Source organism: Epargyreus clarus, unplaced genomic scaffold (assembly GCF_041222505.1).
Source record: "Epargyreus clarus isolate Ecla_fem2 unplaced genomic scaffold, WU_Ecla_fem_2.2 ptg000003l, whole genome shotgun sequence".
Taxonomy (NCBI): domain Eukaryota; kingdom Metazoa; phylum Arthropoda; class Insecta; order Lepidoptera; family Hesperiidae; genus Epargyreus; species Epargyreus clarus.
The window spans coordinates 11,144,641-11,165,293 of NW_027332211.1; the positions used below are offsets into that span (position 1 = coordinate 11,144,641).

Sequence of the window (20,653 nt, forward strand, 5' to 3'; positions counted from 1 at the left end):
TAGAAACTATAATATGTAATTGTTGTTTAACATTAAAGATTGATGCTTGAAAACTCATTTGGAATGCTTCGTATCGTGTTAACAAAACTGCCTTACTACTTGAAACCAGAACAGCACCGATACTGCTGTAAGGCTGAAATAGGTCTAAATGCCGTCTAACTCTAGTCACATGGAGTTTTAGTAGTAATAATAATTCTATTTAATCCTATAACTTGAAACTAAAACAATATATGTGTGTACATTTGGAACTTTCTTAGTCCTCAAGATTGGCCAACGCATCTGTGATCGATTCAGTTTAAAGCTGTTTTACACATATAAAGTTCTATCTATATTTTCTAAGAGAGACTGCAAACTTATTCGCTACCCCAAAATAAAAATAAAAACCTAAAATTTTGTAGCGAATATAAAGAGAACAAGACATTCCGAGAACATAATAAAGAAGTTTGAAATATAATGGAATACACAATTTCATATTTAATAATGGGTATAATCCGTCTTTAAAACGCATTGTTAGAAACCTCAAAAGAGACCAATGACTGGGTCTTTTGCTTCGGAAAATAGCCACTCAAAGGAAGCAGGACCAATAGATGACTACGCATAATCCTTGTAAAGATTTATTTTCCATTAACAGTATATATTTCATGTTACAGAAGTAGAAAATAGGCGTTCATTCCTCAGTTTAAGTGCCCCATACCCCATGCTTCGATATAATAAATGGAATATTTAGAGTATAGAAAATACATCGGGTCTTGCATTACCCCATTTCAGACAAGAGCACAGCGATATCAAAGAGTTCGAGGAAAGACATAGAAACGTCGTTATCAACATCAAAAAACTTAATATGTAATAATCATTATTATTAAGTTAATCTATAATACCAAGACTATGTATTTATTAAACCCTATTTAGTTATTTGGACAATAAATTCATAACTGATTAATTTAAATGCCAATTGCTTTGAAATAAAAAAAATAGTTTAATCGACCATATTGCGAAGCACTGCTTTACACATATCTCTTATTATTATTAAAACTACGGTACAAAAATAAACAAGAGCCAAAAATATTACCATTAAAGTAATATCACTGCCTTATTATAGGCACATAGTATCATGTGGCGTCTAATGTTTCCATTAGTTAATAGCGTTTATTGCGTACACAACCGACATGAAAATCTTACACGGCCCTCGTAAAATTAATCCTTTTGTGCTTACGTCATATACTAACGCGTCATGAGGAGACAATATGTTCTTTATTTTTCATGTAAATGAAGTAAGAACTGCTGCTTGTAAGGTCGGTAAAACACTTTGATGTTCGATTATAAGGGAGCTTCCGCATACATACTACAACTTACAGGTAACCTTATATAATAACTAGGGATAACTATAATATAATACGGGATAAAAAGTATCCTATGTCCGTTTCCTGGTTCTAATCTACCTCTTTACCAATTTTCAGCTAAATCGGTTCAACCGTTCTTGAGTTATAAAATGACTTCAAGGAAACGCGGTCGAACGGGATAAAAAGTATCCTATGTCCGTCTCCTGGTTCTAAGCTACCTCTCCACCAATTTTCAGCCAAATCGGTTCAGCCGTTCTTGAGTTATAAGTGGAGTAACTAACACGACTTTCTTTTATATATATAGATAGACTACGTCGTTATATTCTGGCTTGTAAAGTGCAGTTAAAAATGGATATTTTTACCACGCTTTTATTAGCTTTTGTTGTATGTTTGTAACGAAATCTATGAACTCGATTTTACCCCCTTTGAACGGTCCCATTAATTTAAAATTTTGAACAATTATCAAGAACCGATGACAATGCACAATTTAAAAATGTTATTCCATTCTCCTCATCAGTATCGTCAGGAGTCAGGATTAACGATTTTCCTTGTGAGATTTTAGCGTGGTTTTTAGTTTTTAAACCCTAATTTATTAACTTAAAGTGGATACTTTTACTTAGTTATATCTCAATCCATAATAGCTACTTCAATGATTGACTTCAGGTATGAAGTGTTTCTAATTGTATGAAGTTGGTTCAGTATTAAGAAATCGTGAATATTTGTATTGAACCCCAAAAATACGTCTATGTCAATTACCAACAGAGTTTTAATAACACCGATAAATTAATTTAGGCTATTTAACTTTCTTATTTTTAATTAACATATTACAAAAGTGAAACATGACGTATATTTGACGAAAATCAGAGTGGCGGTGCCGCTTGTTTTATGCTAATATTTCTGAAGAGCTCCAGTTTCAAATCTAGGTTACCTGCATTTTAAAGATGACTTTGAAACTTTTATAACGATGGTATTCTATGTGGAGACATAAAAATGTAATGTAAAGTTCAGACAATTGAAATGGGAGATAGATAAAGAAAATATTGCATAATTCGATTGAAGTCAAATATTATTTATAGACCACGGAAGAATACGAGGTAAAATTCCAACAGTTTACAATCATAAAGAAAAATAAAATTGGTTTAATTCATTGATTGACACATCAAAATCGATTGTATTAAACATTAGAATAACTTAAATATAATATGTGTATATTAATCTCCATTATGTGTATATAGGGTGTCGTCAAAAGCAAATCTCGAAATTTATCCATTTTTTACGTGCATTTGTATGTTATAAATAGTTATATGTAGACATTGTCGTGACAGAATAAAATATTTTTCAATGCTTTCACAGACACGACCATGTCTGTGCGATTTTGTCTAATACGACACGTTGGGTGACTGTAGATATAAATGGAGCCTTATTATTTGACGACCCGCGTGGCGGAGCGGTCACCATACCGGTCTGACGTGCAAAGGGTTCCGGGTTCGATCGCCGGCCAGACAGATATCTGAATGATGAATTTAGTTTAGTTCTGGGTCTGGGTGTTTGTGTTTTCTTCTTTGTGTGTGTCCATGGCCCCCACGATACAGGGAATCCTAGTGTGGGGCTGTATAGAAAGCGTTTATATTGCTCTTAGGACAGTCGAAAACTCCCCTATCTTCCAACTCGACATTCCTTGAGACACCCGATATAATATAAGTACGAAGTATCATTTCCGATACAAGGAACTTTACTTAAAGATGAGATTGAAAAACTTCCGGGCGAGTTTTATCTCTTTCCGAGATAACTTTTTAAGGGATGACCTCATTTTTGGAATGTTGATCTCATACGATATAATATCACACGGTGATATTATGTTCTTGCGACATTTTATTGCCAAAATAAAAGTTGAACTGGCCGAAATGGCCGACTTAAATTTTGTTAATTAATATTTCTTTGCTATTGTAAAAGTAAATTAGTTTGTGGAAATCTTGTGAGTATGAAACATAAAAGTATGAATACACTTTTATTAGAGAAAGAAAGATAAAATAATTTTAAGACAATGTAAAAATTTATTTAAATATTTATTTAAGTATTCAAAATTCAAATACTCAAGCGGAGACAGTTCTTTCAACCGTCAAGACATTTAATAAATGTAAGATGGCTTATTCGGCAGACAGGATGTGTAATTTATATTCGTATATCCTTAAACGCATTTGCATAAAACAAATAGGGCACATCGAGGACTCTAGGTCAACGTCACTTAACGTCACAAAATAAAGCGTAATGTGACGAACGACCACGATTCGTGACGTCACGAGCTAAGCTGCTTACATCAGCTGAACGCATGCTATGGAATATAATAAATGACGCGAGTGCCGCGCGCCACTCTAAACTACTGATAAAAGTTTATAGGTTTTTTTTTTTAAATAATATGAGAGTAGTAGATAAGCATGTAGTCCACCTAATGATGGCAAGTGGCTACTGCCGCCCATCAACATCTGTAACTAACCCCAGATAGGATTAGATTTCTACCTGAGGTCGGCCACTGAAGTGCCGCTATCCCCGAGGACTAAGCTGGAACACCTCGGAAAAGGATGTCTCCCTTACCACATCCTTCAAACCATAACACAACAGCGCTTAACACTGCTGTTAGAAATAGGTGTGGCGGTGGTGACGTCGGAGTCAGACCACAAGGGATTCTACCAACTTTTAGAATAAGATTAGTCGAAGCGATCTAGAATCAAGGCGCTTAATTTTACGATAACTGCAGGTTATCAGTAAATACTTTAAAACACCTTTTGTATGATACTTCTTATTTTAAATATTAAAAGTTTACAATGCTTCGTGGTTCCTACCATTTCCCTATATAGGTTACTATACTCTGAGTCCACTATTTCTACTTCATGGGGTAATATGTTCTCGGGTTTAAAGTTATGGTGAGGCAAAAATTCGGTCATAGCATGACAACTTAGTCCTCGGTAGCATAAACAAATCTGTGATCTGCTATAGATGGGACTCCAGTCTTATTTGAAATATGTCTAATGTTTATGGGTTTCACTGACTATTAATATCAGGTGAACTGTACGGTCGTTTGCTGCTTCTGTTATGTAAAAATAAGGGTAATATATCAGCTAAATGGGCCATGTATCTTCAATCCATTACTCATTGTTGTGCTCATGTATTATATAACAGACTTTACACACGTATGAAAGCATTGTGGAAAACTCCCAGACAAGTAGGCTTCTATACAATGTTTTCCTTTACTGTAAAAGCAAGCAAAGCAGTAATTAATTTGTACGTACATCATAATGCTTGTGATAGCCTAGTGGTTAAGAAACTCGGCCTCTCGATCGAGGGGTCCGAGGTTGAAATCCCAGGCTCCTCCCAACCTCTGATTTTTCAAAGTTATGTGCGTATTAGAAATTAATTATCACTTGCTAAACGGTGAAAGAAAACATCGTGAGGAAACCGGTATACCTGAGAGATTTAAAAAAAAATATCTCAAAGGTATGTGAAGTCTACCAATATGCACTTGGCCAGCGCGGTGGACTATGGCCTAATCCTTCTCATTATGAGAGGAGACCCGGGCCCACCAGTGGGACAGTAATGGGTTGTTGATGATGACGTACATCTATATTATCGAATACTCAGGGGTGTGTTCCTGATTTGAACCTGCACTTCCAATCGATGGTCGATATTCATATGAGTGATAGCTTAGTGATTGAAACTCGGTCTCTCAAACGAACAGTCAGAGATTCGACGTATTAGAATTTTTTTTATTATTTGATATAACTCGCTCTACTTTTGAAAAACAGAATACGGCAGTGGAAAAAATTATAAAGTAGAATAGGCTTTTTACCATTTCAGTATTCTTATTTATTATTTACCAATACTTCAATAAAGATATTCAGACAATTTCTTATAAATAGCGACTTACTAATACCGATATAGCGCCGAAAAACTTTTTATCTCTCATTTGATTTAGTGCGAAATTACGAACACGAAACCTGCCAAATAAGAAGTAGTGTCAGAATTGCTGCGTAAGATATAGCAAGTTACCCCAAATCTACTTTTATGAGTCCTATACATTTATAGCTCTCACATACATCAACCCCAAGCCATATTAAGCCCACATCAGAGTATACCCATCTGTCTTGGCCGATAATCAAAAGCCAGAGGATTTTTTGTGTCAAATGGCGCACTGTATTTTATCACCCCGAATTATATCTTGGATCCTGTCATTCTGTTGTCCTGCGTTATTTCTGGGAGAAATAAACAATTACACTGTCCGTAATTCACGTCACGCTGTTGTGGTTTTAATCAAAGACAAAGTTTTGAAGGGCGTTAATCTACTAATGTCGGGATGAACTTGCTCCGAAGTTTAGTCACGGAGAATCCCATTGGTGCGTTGCGATGAAGAAACACATTAGTTGCATTATCAATAGAAAGGAAATAGGGGATTTTATTTTAAAAGAACCTGAGGTGGTAGAACCCTTTGTGGTTCGACTCCGGCGGCACCGCCACCACACCTATATCTACCTAACAACAGCAGTGTTAGGCGCTGCTGTGTTCCGGTTTGAAGGGTGTGGTAAGGGAGACGGACTTTCCCCAGGCGTTCCAGTTTAGTCCTCAGGGATAGCGGCGCATCTGTGGCCGACCTCAGGTAGGAATATCTAATCCTATCTGGAGTTGATTAAAGATGTCCACAGGCGGCAGAAGCCATCAGGTGGACTGCATGCTCGTCTGCTACTCTTATATTATAAAAAAGTAGCCAGCAAGCTAGAAGTCCACTGATAAGTGGTATCTCGTCACTGCCGCGCAAGATCATCTGTGATCGGCTATTGAAAAGGGGATCTATCCGAAGTTAATCGAAATACGCACTCTTCCATTGAAAGAACTGATTGATGTGAAAAATATCTAGGGATGACGGAACCTCCTCAGTTAAATTATACTACTTCCTTCTACATTTTAAAGCAAGGAAAATAATTTCAAAAATAATATTAGAGACAAGCTTTTTTGTTCACATATTGGCTTATCAAACATTATTCTCATAATAATAACATCTAGACACGCAAATTAAACTAAAGATCAAAGATACATTTTATACAAAATGACAAAATCAACTGCCTTAATAATACCTACTTAACAACATTATGAGAAAATTTAAAATAAGTATGCTAATAGTGTATATAACTAGCTGACCCGGCAAACGTTGTGTTGTCATATAAATAAAAACAATGTTAAGGGTGAACAACCCCTATCACTTAGGGGTATGAAAAATAGATAGTAGCCGATTCTCAGACCTACTGAATATGCATATAAAATTTGGTGAAAATCGGTAGAGCCGTTTCGGAGGAGTACGGTAACTAACATTTTGTCACGAGAATTTTATATATAAGATTAAACATAGATACTTCATCTATTATAACAAATCTTGTGTTTATCTATCGCCATTAGCTTAGGAGTATCTAGGAATAATATATTATCCCTCTTAATCACCTATTGCACGTGTTTGCTATGGCACTCTAGATTTTAATACCTATTAGGTACACGTCAAAGTCAAGTCCTTTATGCGAAACAAGCTTTTAAGTCTCTATAAAAATCTCTTGAAAACTCTCAAGTTAGCAAAGAATAGTATGCTCCTTCTATTAATAATTGATGACTTGAAATAGGTTAAACTATACACATGTTGAGAAAAGCTCCATATTATGGAAAACGTTTCACTTTAAGAATTTCATAACTTACCTGTGGTGTCAGCAATTATATATTGTGATAAATACCTTTTTTATTGTTAACGACGGGGAAACCTTCAAAAGCTCTGTGATGCCGTGGAAGCACTTATTATTATTTATCCACTAAAACCAACCTGGTAGCCATCCTCAGTCCTACGTAGAACTCCGTGATTACAAAGGAGCGCATCCGGACTCCTCTGAGCGCGTTGACCCGGTGGGGCTCTGCCTAGATGGGCATCCACGCCCACCACACTTTTAGATATTTATGACGATATGCTGCCAAACATCATCTTGCTCAGGGCCGCTTGCTGTGGCATTCGAGCGCCCCTCTTGCCGCACGCAAACACAGAAGGTGAGCTTTAGCCGCTTCAAACGGCAGGCAGAGGACACCGTAGCCCTATTCTGGTCCCAGGGACGAATTTCGATACCTGTCCATAAACTTCTATCTCCCAAAACTGGGTACAGGTCTGTATAATTATAATCCCTGTAACTATTGTAGAAAATAATCTTACAGTATACTCCAGATTCAATGCGGACTTACTTAAACGCTTAAGTATAGTGTAAGGAGTCCGGACGTGCGCTTACTTAGCCGGAACTTGGACAATTAACGCATTTGACGGAAGCTAGTGCCTTCGCTGGCCATTATATAATACGTTAAATATAAAGCGCCATTTAAGGTTAATGGGGTCGGGAAAGGTTACACTATATTTTAGACGTTATTAAGTTTACACTACAGTTTACACTAGAGTTCGTTATATATTTGATGAGATGTCCGACATACGAAAGTTTAACCTTAATCAGATGATAATAAACACAAAGAAATTAAGTTGTTTTATTCAAATTAAACCGAAGTACCTAATGAGTTCTTTGAGTCGCTTATTCTTAGACAGAATACCTTGGCAGAAGATTTCCGATTTATCAATATAATTATGTACTGGTTTGAATTTTGGGTTCAACTGATATTTCTGATTGTGTACATATATGGTTTAGTGAAAAGGTTTGTGAATGAAGTAGGAGTGATTCATGATTTCTATTTTAAATTTTATCAGTAACACACTTTTGTACTTCGTCATGTTTTAAAATTGTCTATTAAAACGTAGATAGGTACTTTAAAAATCAGATGGCCGTAAAAATCACACAGACATATAATAATCATACTAAAATGCGTCATACAAATTGAAACAAAGCTTACTCATCTACCACTATCATACAAACAAATACATTATAAATTAAGGGGGGTAACACACGAGCGATAGGGACTTTAGCAGACTTCTCGGTTGGAAGTCGTCGATCGCTCACGATAGTCGACGACAAACGATGTTAGTCTGCAACTTTCGTTGACGACAAGCGGCGACAGTCGACCATACTTGATAACAGTCGCTGACGGCAGTCAGAACAGCTCGTTGACAACAGGCAGCCACAGACGATTATACTTGATAAAGTCCTAATAACAGCAGCGTTAAGCGCTGGTGTGTTCCGTTTTGAAGGGTGTGATAAGGGAGACATACTTTTCCGAGGCGTTCCAGCTTAGTCCTCAGGGGTAGCGGCGCATCTGTGGCCGACCTCAGGTAGGAATATCTAATCCTATCTGGGGTTGATTACAGATGTCCATGGGCGGCAGTAGCCACTTACCATCAGGTGGACTGCATGCTCGTCTGCTACTCCTATATTATAAACAAAAACTTGGTAAAGGTCGCTGACGATAAGTAACGGCGATCGACAGTAGTCAGCGACAGTTACCAGTTAGTTAAAAATGTCGCTCGTGTAATAAGTTCCTTTTAAATAATGTCACATCTATTGATTTAAATCTGTGACGTTACCGCAATACTATTACTATACAGATAAGAACAACAGCACAGCTCTCGAGTTTATGACGCAATCCCATCACATGCCGCGTTCCATTTCTCTGAACTATGCGCAGTATGCACGCTGATAGCACGAGTCAGGAGGAATAAAAGCAATAATGCCTTCGTATAACAACCACATTCTTGAACCGCCGTTAAAGGAGGAACGGGCAGCGCAGGGTTAATTTCTGTATAGTAAGTAATATTAAGTAGTGAAAGCCTAGTGGTTAAGAAACTCTGCCTCTTGATCAACGGGTCCGAGGTTCAATACCAGGCACGTACCTCTGATTTTTCAAAAGTTTGTACGTATTAAAAGTTAATGATTACTTGCTTAAACGTTGAAGGAAAAACATCGTGAGGAAACCTGCATACATGAGAAATCTTTAAAAAAAAGTTTTCAAAGATATGTGAAGTCTACCGAGTCGCACTTGGCGAACGCGATGGACTATGGCCTTCTTATTTTGAGAGGAGACTCGTGCCCAGCAGTGGGACAGTAATGGGTTGATGATGACGTAATATTATTGTCGATGACCCACGTAGTATAGTGTTTGCAATAGTGCTCTGACACGCAGAGGGTTCCGAATTCGAGTCCCGGCCAGACAAAAGAGCAATTTAGATTTCCGTTCTGGGTCTGGGTGTTTGCGTGTGACCATAGCACCTGCGTCGCAGGTAAAATCTTATTGTGGGAATAAGAGTTTAGAAAAGATCATTTATTTATATTAGTTGTACTAACTCTGACAGTCCAAATTTTCGATCTTATATCTTATATAAAGCTTAATTGATAGTCCTTCGTGAATTTTAAGACTATAGTCAGATAAAATATTGCACTTTAACATGTATGTTCATAGATTAGTAAAGATCCTTCACCGCCTTGAAATTGAATGACCCACAAACGGCTTATTAGTAAGTTATTTTTTTGAATTCTTGACAAATAAAAACATTTTTAGAGAAAATTTACGAATAAAGAACTAATACTGCGTAATTTACATAATAAAGAAATATTTATTTCAAATATTTTAGGGACATTTTAGCACGGAGACGTGGCAAAACTGTTTTACGCAACTATTTCAATTCTCAAAACTGGGTACATTTTCTTGTTAGGAGTGAATAATCTTTACTAATGTATGTTTATGTTATATATCCGCGTTTCCCAACCTGTGGTCCGCGGACCCCTGGGGGTTCGCGAGTATATGTATGGGGGTCCGTGGTGTCATCTCTGGACCATACATAAATCGCTCATTACATGCGAAAGGGCCGCTTTACTGCTTTTTTCAACCACATACCTATGTGAAAAGGCATACTCTACTCTTGTTTATGCAAAAAACAAATACAGAAACATATTACAAGCTGAATCTGATTTGAGATTACAGCTTAGTAGCAACATCAACCCGAATATCCCTGATTTAGTTGCAAAAAAGCAACACCAACCATTACACACACACAACATCACATTATTTATTTTTTCATATTTTTCATAATGAACAGGTATAATTAACTTCTGTATTTCTTTTTGTATCTGTAATAACTAAAATAAATACCTAATCCGTTTTTGCTGTTTATTTTATTAAGGTGGTCCGTGAAAACTGTGCTTGATTTCCTAAGGGTCCGTGGACTATAAAAGGCTGGGAAACGCTGTTATATATCATTTAAAATCCTGTGTGATATCAGTAGTCAGAAGAAATAAAATAATCATTAACGTATTTTCTCCTTGTATAATTTTCACAAATCCATTATCTTGTAGGAATTAAACTGAATTTAAAAGCCAGCGATTTAACATTTTATATTTTAACGAACCTTGCATGCTTATAACGCATTAGGTGCCTGTGGGAATAACTTTATTTATTTTAAGTTGAAATACCAAAATGTTACTGTTTTAAAGTTTTTATAGGTATTTGCCTGAACTAATAATAAAATTTAAAGTAGTCAAAACGACTAGTTCCTATTGCTGCGGCACCAGCACTAAATACACGAATTTTTGCCTTATGTTTATACCGAAAAGTGTTAGGTTAAAGTAAGCATTAGTCCATCCTTGCAAATAATTATAATACGGGACTTTCAATTTGTCATTCAGGATTATCAGTTGACTTCTGGTCTACTAGCTAAACGAAAAGTGCCAACGACCGCTAAACATCACGTACAAATGATTGCATGTCCGCTTACTATCATCACAACCCATTATTGCTCTCCTACTAGACACGCAAGTCTAAGAATAAGGATGTTTCTATAGGTAGGTACACGTAAGGCGAGATACTGGAGCTCGCTTATTATTGATTGTATGGCATTAAAAAAAGGAAAAAGTATTAAAACATAATAATAATGGAAATAAAAACATATCCGCCGAGTTTCTCACCGGATCATCCCTGCTGAGGTTTTGATTCGATCTGGTAGTATTATAAATAAATAAATTGTAACTGACAATTTATAAGTGTTTCTGCAGTCAAAATAAATACATATATTACATTTCATTTCACAGCAAAAATAACAATGCTCAACATAAATTACAACCAAATCTACGGCTAACAGGCAACTGTCGCAGATGAATCGTCGATTATCGAATTTGCGCTTGTAATCGAGTTATTCGGACCTTAGAAAATTGGTTCTTGTGGAACGATAAAAGGAGTTCCGATGATTAACGAATGGAGCCAGTTGTGGAGTTTGCGGCGAATAAATGGAATTACAGCTCGCTTTCCACGAATGAGTCGAAGAAGCAGGACAGGTTAATAAATAAGGAAAAGACGATGATAAAATGTTTGTGTATATCAAAACTGCTGTCAAGCTATCCTGAAAATATATAGAACATGCTTGGTTAGCGCAAATTAATCTGCGTTTTGGTAGAAAATGACTCAATGCCGACTAACGTCCATCTTATTCCTCAAAAGTGGCTATGGATCTGTGTTCGATTTCAGGTAGAATCTATTCTATGTGGAGTTGATTACAAATGTCCATGGGCGACAGTGATCACATACCATAGTGGACTGCAAGTTCGCTTACTACTTCAATCTTATTAAATAAACTTCGATTATGTTTTTGTTTTAAGTTGAAAAGCCTTTATGTGAGTATCTTCTATTTGAAAATATTCTTCAATTAATTTCATGAAAAAACACTGCGTAACAATTTTTTACTAATATTAACAAGCGTAGTTTCTTAATTAATTATTAAAAGTACTTTATAAAAACCCGTCTGTTCAAGTTATCTTGTTTAAATTGGAATTTGGAACAAAAAAACTTAAAAACGTGAGAAGTTACCTTTACTTTCTAAACTATAATGTAACTTGAAGTTCTCTTTTATAAATCGTTGCCATTTTTTATCTCAGCAAGTTTTTTTTGCTTTTATCTATTGTTTTGCGGATGTACTCGTATATAACTTGGTTCAATAAAGATTGTAATAAAATTGGCTTTGTCGCTTAGCGAACATATCGTCCCGTAGCACCACAAGACCAAATTACTTTTTAACTAAGGGCTCGTACACAAAACTGCGATGCGAATTCGCAACGCAGAAAATTGCGACACGAATTGCTGCGATGCGATATCGTGCGGCATAGCGTCACCCAGGGTGACCATTCTTTCAACAACCGTCAACCGTACGGAACGTATTTTGAAAATTAGGCCGTGACATGGATCGTAAAAAGAAGTGTGCACTTTTGTTATTGCTTAAGAGATACAGGAAAGAGTAACAAAGAAAATTTTGGGTTCATCCATTTATAATACATAATTTAATTTATATTTAGTTTCCCAAAGAACAGGGCGCTCCTCAAAAAGTAATATAAAAAAGTCAACGACGTACTTTGTCATTTTTTTACATTAAAGTATATGTCTTCCCACTCAACAAATTCAGGTCTGTACGTCTTCCCCACACGCTGTCTCAAAACGAATTAAAAATGGCGTCAACAAGTGTGACGAAACATCGCAGGAATGTGCGATGCGAATTAATTCGCAAGTTCTTGCGATGCGTCGAGGGTGCTCGCAGATTTTTACGATGCGACGTCGCATCGCAGTTTTGTGTTCGAGCACTAAGTCCGACAATCTAAACAGCAATAGGGAAGTAGAAATGCTACTTTGAGTCAAACTTTTAAACAGCTAATGAGCGTTAAAATATAAACATGTGAATTCTGAAAGAAATACCATAGATAAGTATGGATATCTCACCGCCTTGTAATAGAAGGAAGCCATTAAATGGCTGACTATGTGTCAGCAACTTAATGTAAAATGTCCTACTGTTTTCCCATTACGTCTCCGACTGTCATGGTAATTTACGCGGAACAATGCCGACATGTGCAGTTAAGAGGTGCAAAAATACGAAATCGAAGAAAAAGTGCGGAGAAATATAATTCGTAAATGCTCTAAAAACAATTTTTTTTTTAATATTTTTCAAGCACAAAAATAGATGACAGTGACAATTTTAATTGTCAAAACAGTAGGTACATAAAATGGTTATCTCTATAAACTAAAACTAGAAGCACAGCTGAACTGATCCGAGTATGAACTAAATACCATCAGTTACGTAACACAACCTATTACCGATATCAAAACAACCTGTAACAATGAAGAAAACTCAGTTATAATGATTTACGCTTGAAGAAGTTGTTAAATTAATTTGTAAGGTGGATAAACGTGCCTTTTGTATGAAGGCGATATTTTTATCCTGGATGACGTATTTTGCCCATTTCTGTCTAAATTGCTTCTATTTTTGGACTCCTACAAAATTGTGCGGCTTATGTAATCGAAATTATGTAAAAAGTTGCGTGACGACTGAGTGTTCATTATGATGACAGTACTGAGCTATTAAAAGGTCTCAATGGGTATTCGTTTTTATTTCTAATTAAAATATATTCACGTCATGAATTAGTTGAACTCGGTTAGGAAATAGATGAATTGGTAAATGGCTTTACCAAATAATTGGCTTTACCAAATAATTCGATTTCAAAACAGTTTACGTGTTTATAGGATTAGGATAATATAAGAACTCTGCATTGAAGTTTTTAGACTTTCAACTTAAATTGCTTAAGGTATTCAATATTAAAACTAAAACAGTGATGAGTAATCATTCCCGTGTTCTCATTCGATGACTAATATTATAGTGGATTCGGTTTCATCTTCAATCTCTTCATTTACTTCTTAATCACAAAACCGCAGCTAAACATAGCAGTAATATACCAGTGGCTTAGACTTCAGCTTCGTATTTTGGAGATCTAAGTAACCCAGACAATTTTGTTTTTCAGGTATAACGTTATTCTAATGAAACCTACCAAACCATAGTATAGCAAAACATTGCTTCAATGAGGCGGAACATGAGCCTCTTGTTAACGCAAACAATAATACTACCATCTCTCATATCATTACTAAGAATACGGCATTATCTTTTGTGACCACGTTCCAAGCTTCTAAGTAGTTATTAGCAAACTGTCCACCTTAATTTGGCCGGCATCCTGTACCCTTCCTGTCCTCAATAAGCGGTCACGACCTCCTATTTTTGTCTTTAATCTTATATAGGACTCCCGAATAAGTTTCCGCTTACGACCCCTACTTAAACATCCGTTAAAGCGCCGCCAGTTTATTTTATTACACAGAAAAATTGAAAGAAGAATCTATAACATATTATGGAACTATATATTTAGGGATCTATGCATATACAGTAAAAATCATCCCTAATGCTACGAATGCCACTCATATATCTCATATCTATCATATATGTGTCTCTAGCTAAATTTAAAAAAATGCTTAAGACGGTAGATTAGTCTTTTATAAATTAGTCAATTCATAGATTAATTAATTAGAGTATAAATACAAACTGTACTTTTGTTATTATTCATATTGTTGTTATTACGTTTTATCTTTTTTTGTAGGCTTACAAGGAGTTTTTGATACTCACCTATAAGTGATTACGCATTTATTGTTAACTGTATTCCTACTTCTTAAGTTAAGGTGGCACATGTAAATGTAATAATCGTTGGTGATTTTAATAAATAAATATAGTTCACCACGCTGTCCTAGTGTAACTTGGTAGAATTGGAGCATTTAAGACACACATTTGTTGTTTTTTCAAAATTGTCAAGTCTATTTCCTGACGGATAACTGGCTAGACTGACTAGGTGAGGTGAGGTATTCGAATACCAGACCAATCATTAACTCTAGTGGGTGTCGCTCAATTTTAAACCAATACCAATTACCACTGCTGCTTGCGTAGAGATCAGTAAATATTTGTTTATCGGCATTCAATCCTTAGAGTTATAAGCGTCCGTCTTCATTTAGCCGACACCTTGCCTGGAACGTGTACTCGGCCGTCACGACCCACCCCATTACGCCCTTAATCTTATATTGAACTCCAAATAAGATTTACCGCCCTCGATCTTCTATTAAACTACCGTTAAAACTTTGGATATATCTTTTCGTAGGCTATACAAATTGTTCGGAGAAAATGGCACTTTCTTCACAAAACTTATCGCAAGCCTATCTGACATGTATTTTATAATTTAAAATCATTAATGTCCTATGTTGTATCTATAAAATAAATACACGGTTCCTTAGTATCTTAAAATTGTTTTATGTGCACTCTTGATCACTGTGCTTGATCCCATCTCTTGGCTCCTGATCCATGGAGGAATATCTAAATTTTAGGAACTTGTAGAGAATAAGCTATAAGGACCTAGTTCTTCTACTCTAAGCCTCGTTGTAGACTCAACGTTCTATTGTTTATTCGCTTCAGTTACGGCAGCCCTTGGACAATTTTAAAGAAACAAAGTATATTTATTTTAAAACCAACATAGGTACAACAAAAGTAGAATAAAAATCCATCTAATAAATAATTGAAGCTATAACATTTTTTTAACAAAAACGTAGAGTTCCTTGTTATGTACCTGAACATTCAGCGTTGATGACTGAAATCTGTCCGAGTTAACTAAAAAGAAGTAGTAACCGTAAAGTTTTCAACTCATATGTTCAGTGTGAAAAGCTAAGATATGAAAATAAAAAGTTAAGAAATTCAAAAAGAAAAGACCCGAAAAAACTAATCCTTCTAAAGTAGCCAGGTAATATTTACTACAGCTTGACTCTAAACATACAAGTTATATGGATTACGAAATCCAATGAATCGCATGATTCAAATTTCTTACGATTTTTTTTCATCCAAACTGTATAGCCACTCACGATCAGGTAGTAGTGTACGTAGTTATGTATTTCGTCGTATGAGCTACTATGTTATATCGTACTGAACCTGAAAATAAACCAATACAGAGTCCCACAAATAAGATAACAGACACAGCGGAGGGATCCTTATAACATTACAGATGAGTTTCTGGGACGAACCAATAAATGAATTGAGCAAATAATCTTGCTTCAGGGTATTTGGCAATTTTGGTATATAACAAATGTTAAACGTGGCACAATTTCCGCAATTTGCTGGTATATATGATGATGCTATGATCCTCTATTGAGCAGTTCATGAACAATAATATTGTTGTAAAACTCTATTTTGACAGCAACTTAAAAAAGATATTCCGTCTATCCGTAAAACTGAAAATTAGTCCGTAATCGTAGGGTCCTCATGAATGATGTAAAGTTCATTAATGAGAGGTGTGAATGATAGGTAATAATGCAAACGGTTGGCACATGGACATTTAGACAGACATAAAGACATTTAGACTAATATATAAACGTATATATATTGTTGGAACAGTTTATGTTAAAGATTTGTTTTATGTTTATGGTACAGCTTAAGAAATCCGTAATGAATTTAGTATTAAGAGTAGGTTTCAATACTCTTATTTCATATCCTGAGCAACTATATGTGAAATGAAATTGCATTCGTAATAAATATATATTTGATAGAATCAAAATATGAAGGTGGTAGAACCCTTTGTGGTTCGACTCCGGCGGCACCACCGCCACACTTATTTCTACCTAATAACAGCAGTGTTAGGCGCTGTTGTGTTCCGGTTTGAAGGATGTGGTAAGGGAGACTTTTCCGAGGCGTTCCAGCTTAGTCCTCAGCGGTAGCGGCGCATCTGTGGCCGACCTCAGGTAGGAATGTCTAATCCTATCTGGGGTTGATTACAGATGTCCATGGGCGGCAGTAGCCACTTACCATCAGATGGACTGGATGCTCGTCTGCTACACCTATATTATTAAAAAAAATAGTAATTAGTATCCTGTTATATTATTAAGATTTCTTAGAAGATCTATGACAGCCGACAGACGAAATAGTTTACATATCCGACGCAAAACAAACATCGTATTGCTTGTCTACGGTCGAACTACGCACTGTAATCAAATTGTCACGTAAATTGTGTGTATTCAGTAAATGTTGTTTTACTTACGAACCTCTAAAGAAAGGACGAGTAGAGACTAAACAAACACGCACAAGTAATAAGTACTTCTCCAACCTGAAACACTTTACCCATTAAGGAGTTACCACACGAGCGATAGTTTGTGTAGACGACTGCCACTGCCTGTCGTCAGTAAACGTGACTGATTGTCGTTGACTGTCGTCGATTGTCGTTGACTGTCGTCGATTGTCGTTGACTGACGCCGCTTGTCGTTAGCAACAGGCTACCAACTACGGGCGCTTGCGACAGGCAGAGAGTCAATGATAGGCGTCGATGGTCACTGACGATGCTGCGACAAACAGCGACTATCGGTTATAATATCGGATGACAGTTGATATTTAATCCTCAACCATCAGCGACGATTTTTGAAATTAACCGTCGCTCGTACAATATTTCACTGTCGCTCGTGTGTTACGTTCCTTATCGTTAAAATCTAGTTTCCACGGGTAAATGGGATATTCCGGTCAAATAGTTCACTGACGAATCTGTTCAAAAAATTGTATAGATATATAGTGCACAAATATATAGAACTCCCTTTTATTCCGCGCACCGAAACACTACCCTCAAAGCGTTTTGTAGCGAATAAAAGTGGAAGTGTTGTCACCTATATAAATGTAGTCAGGTTGCAATTTAGTTTATACAAAAAATGGGTTACTAAATTATTTATTTTATGGAGTACATTATCTATACTTATATTATAAAGAGGTCAACTTTGTTTGTTTGTTTGATTGTAATGAATAGGCTCAAAAACTACTGGACCGATTTTAAAAATTCTTTAACCATTCGAAAGCTACATTATCCACGAGTAACATAGGCTATATTTTATATGAAATATATTTGATAAATACATTTTGAGGCGGTAAAAAGTTTGCCAGGTCAGCTAGTATATTATATTAATAATTATGTTATTTTTTCTGTATTATTTGAAGCGGGACGTTAAACTTTAAGTTAAAGAATATTAAGTGAACTGCATAGAAACATAGTGAATTCTTATTACATGATATATGAAATTATTTATATCTCGCTGAATAAAACTTTATACTAAACGTTCATCCTTTTTATCCACTTCAAGACTTCAACCACATTCAACGTTCCGCTACTTATAGCGCCATCTGTCATTAATATACTGAAACCATATTTCTTAGTAATCTTATTTAGGTACTTTGAAAACAAAATAAACAGTACTAAAAGTTTTTTAAACATTAAGATTAAATTAAAGTAAATAAACTTTAACATGTTGTTAAAAAGTATGAAAAATATGTTACTCATATAAAACTAATTAGTTCGTCCTTTATTGCATTACCAAAGTTCTCTTTCAAAACCTCTGAAGCAAAGGAAAAACAGTCGTCACGTACATACGAGGCCGAGGAGTGACTAAGGAACCACGATCAAAAGTAATACAACAGCAGTTCTTAAACAAAAAATAACGGTTTAATTCCTTAACTTTATAATACTTCACTAAGTGGTGTGTTTATAAGTATAAAGAAGTAATTAAACTATGTACTCTAGCCTGAGACATGTCAACCAAGGAGTGTTCCTAATTCTTTCCCTTCTAAGAAATTTTCTACTCCAATTATAAATAAAATATACCATCTATAATGACCACACATTGTTATTAAGGAAATTGAGCAAAAAGTTTAATAAACCACGTTATGTTGTGAACCAAAGCACTTTACCCTTTCAAAGCGTTTGTAGCCGGCACGTAGCTGAACGTGTTTAATTCAACTGCTCTAGACCGAGGTGCGGCTAACGAGATGTGCTCCTGCTATTTTTTTTATTAAATTGTGGTAGTAAACGTGCAGTCCACCTGATGGTAAGTGGTCACTGTGGAGGACTGTGATTAAGGAGACCTTTTGTACACTATACTAACGCATCGGTATACGTTGCTACACACTTGACGATTTTGCCACAAACTCTATATGCAACAGGTGTTCTATTTAAAGCTTAATACATTCATTGTCACTACTAGGTACTAATATGGTCGCCTCATAGGTAAATCAGCCAATATTAAACGCAAGAACTGCTGCACGCCACAGATAGGCAAATGTGGCAATGGTCTTTCGATCAAAATATCCGGGTTCTACTCTCTGGTTACCGCCTGCTATGTTCCCTAGGTAACGCTTCAAGGTAGATTAGAATTAAATTAGTAAATATGCACTCTTTGTTAAAAATCTAAACAAAAATCAAATTTTACTATTTTTTTTAGAACTAAAACAAGTACTCTCTCAAAGCGTTTGTAGCAAAGAGAATGCAAAGTCATAGCCGGGCCTGTTCAATTTATCTGCTCTCGGGTGAGGTGCGGCTGACGAGGTATTCTCCTTTTGCTGTAATTGAAACTTCTCGTCAAATCAAATCAAAACACTTTTTAGGAAAAATACAGAACTCTTTTTGACCTACAATTGGTTAATAGCACAGACCTATGTCTAAATAGATCCCGCATGTGTACGTATTAGCGTGGTAAAAACTCGGGTTAAGGGAGGTGGATTCAACTCACTTCGATGAAATGTCATTTAGTCCGAAAGTAACATTTGTTGTCATCGGATGTCAATTGACAGCAATAAACATGCCGAATTGCGCCATAATAAATTGTGTAAATTCTACAAGTAAAAGTAGCCGCGATAAAGAAAATATTTCCTTTCATACGTAAGTAACGTTTTTCTTAGAATATGTATTATTTATTTTATAATTAATTATTTAAAATTTGTTGTGGTTTCACAATGACAATTATTTACTGAGTGTGTTTTATCAAATTTTTAATCCATTGCAAATTTTGGTTACAAAGTTGTAAAGCTTCTGTATTAAAACACGCAATGAAAAGTAAAACGATCGATATTTCATCTTGTTGCTTAAAGATGATTGTCATTGGTTATTTCAAAATGAGTACCTGGGGTTGTACATGCCAGTTTCTTGTTCTCGATTATTCAATCGATTTTCGAAAGGGATGAATAATAATGTTGTCTTAATAAATATTTTGTAACATATTTTTTTTATTCTAATCATGTTAATGTTTTTTGTTGTTTTTTTTAATATTTACCATTAAATTTACAGGTTTCCATTGCGATTGCGAGTGCGCCTACGCACCATCGCCATAATCAAATAACGATATGTTTACAACTTTCTATGAGAACTATGTATATAAAACAGTGTAAGCTACCTTAATGTAGCAAGTGTTTTTATTTATCATTTTATGTATTTGTTCTTATGTTAAAAAATGAAGCAATATAAGTTTTTCTAGGTCTATTATCCATTTATAATACGGCATATACATGGGGCCTACTGAAGTCGAAGGACTTCAGTTGGCCCCATGCTGAGACTATTTTAACACCAGAATTTAATAAATGTTTAAGCAATATTTATTTTGTATTAAATCTTTTTTCCGTAGACATCTTGTTTTATTTTGTTGACTAAATTTATGGACGATACGGTAGATTT

General features: G+C 35.6%; 1 protein-coding gene and 1 long non-coding RNA gene across 2 annotated transcripts in view; both read left to right on the plus strand.

The window, feature by feature from the left end:
- Positions 1 to 20,653, plus strand: part of dcma (decima) — a 133,220-nt gene that overhangs the window by 11,723 nt on the left and 100,844 nt on the right. The gene's annotated exons all lie outside the window — the stretch shown is intronic.
- LOC140748995 (uncharacterized) lies at positions 19,805 to 20,602 on the plus strand. The gene is made up of 2 exons (XR_012103014.1): positions 19,805 to 19,864; positions 20,270 to 20,602. It is a non-coding gene; the product is annotated as an uncharacterized LOC140748995 (long non-coding RNA).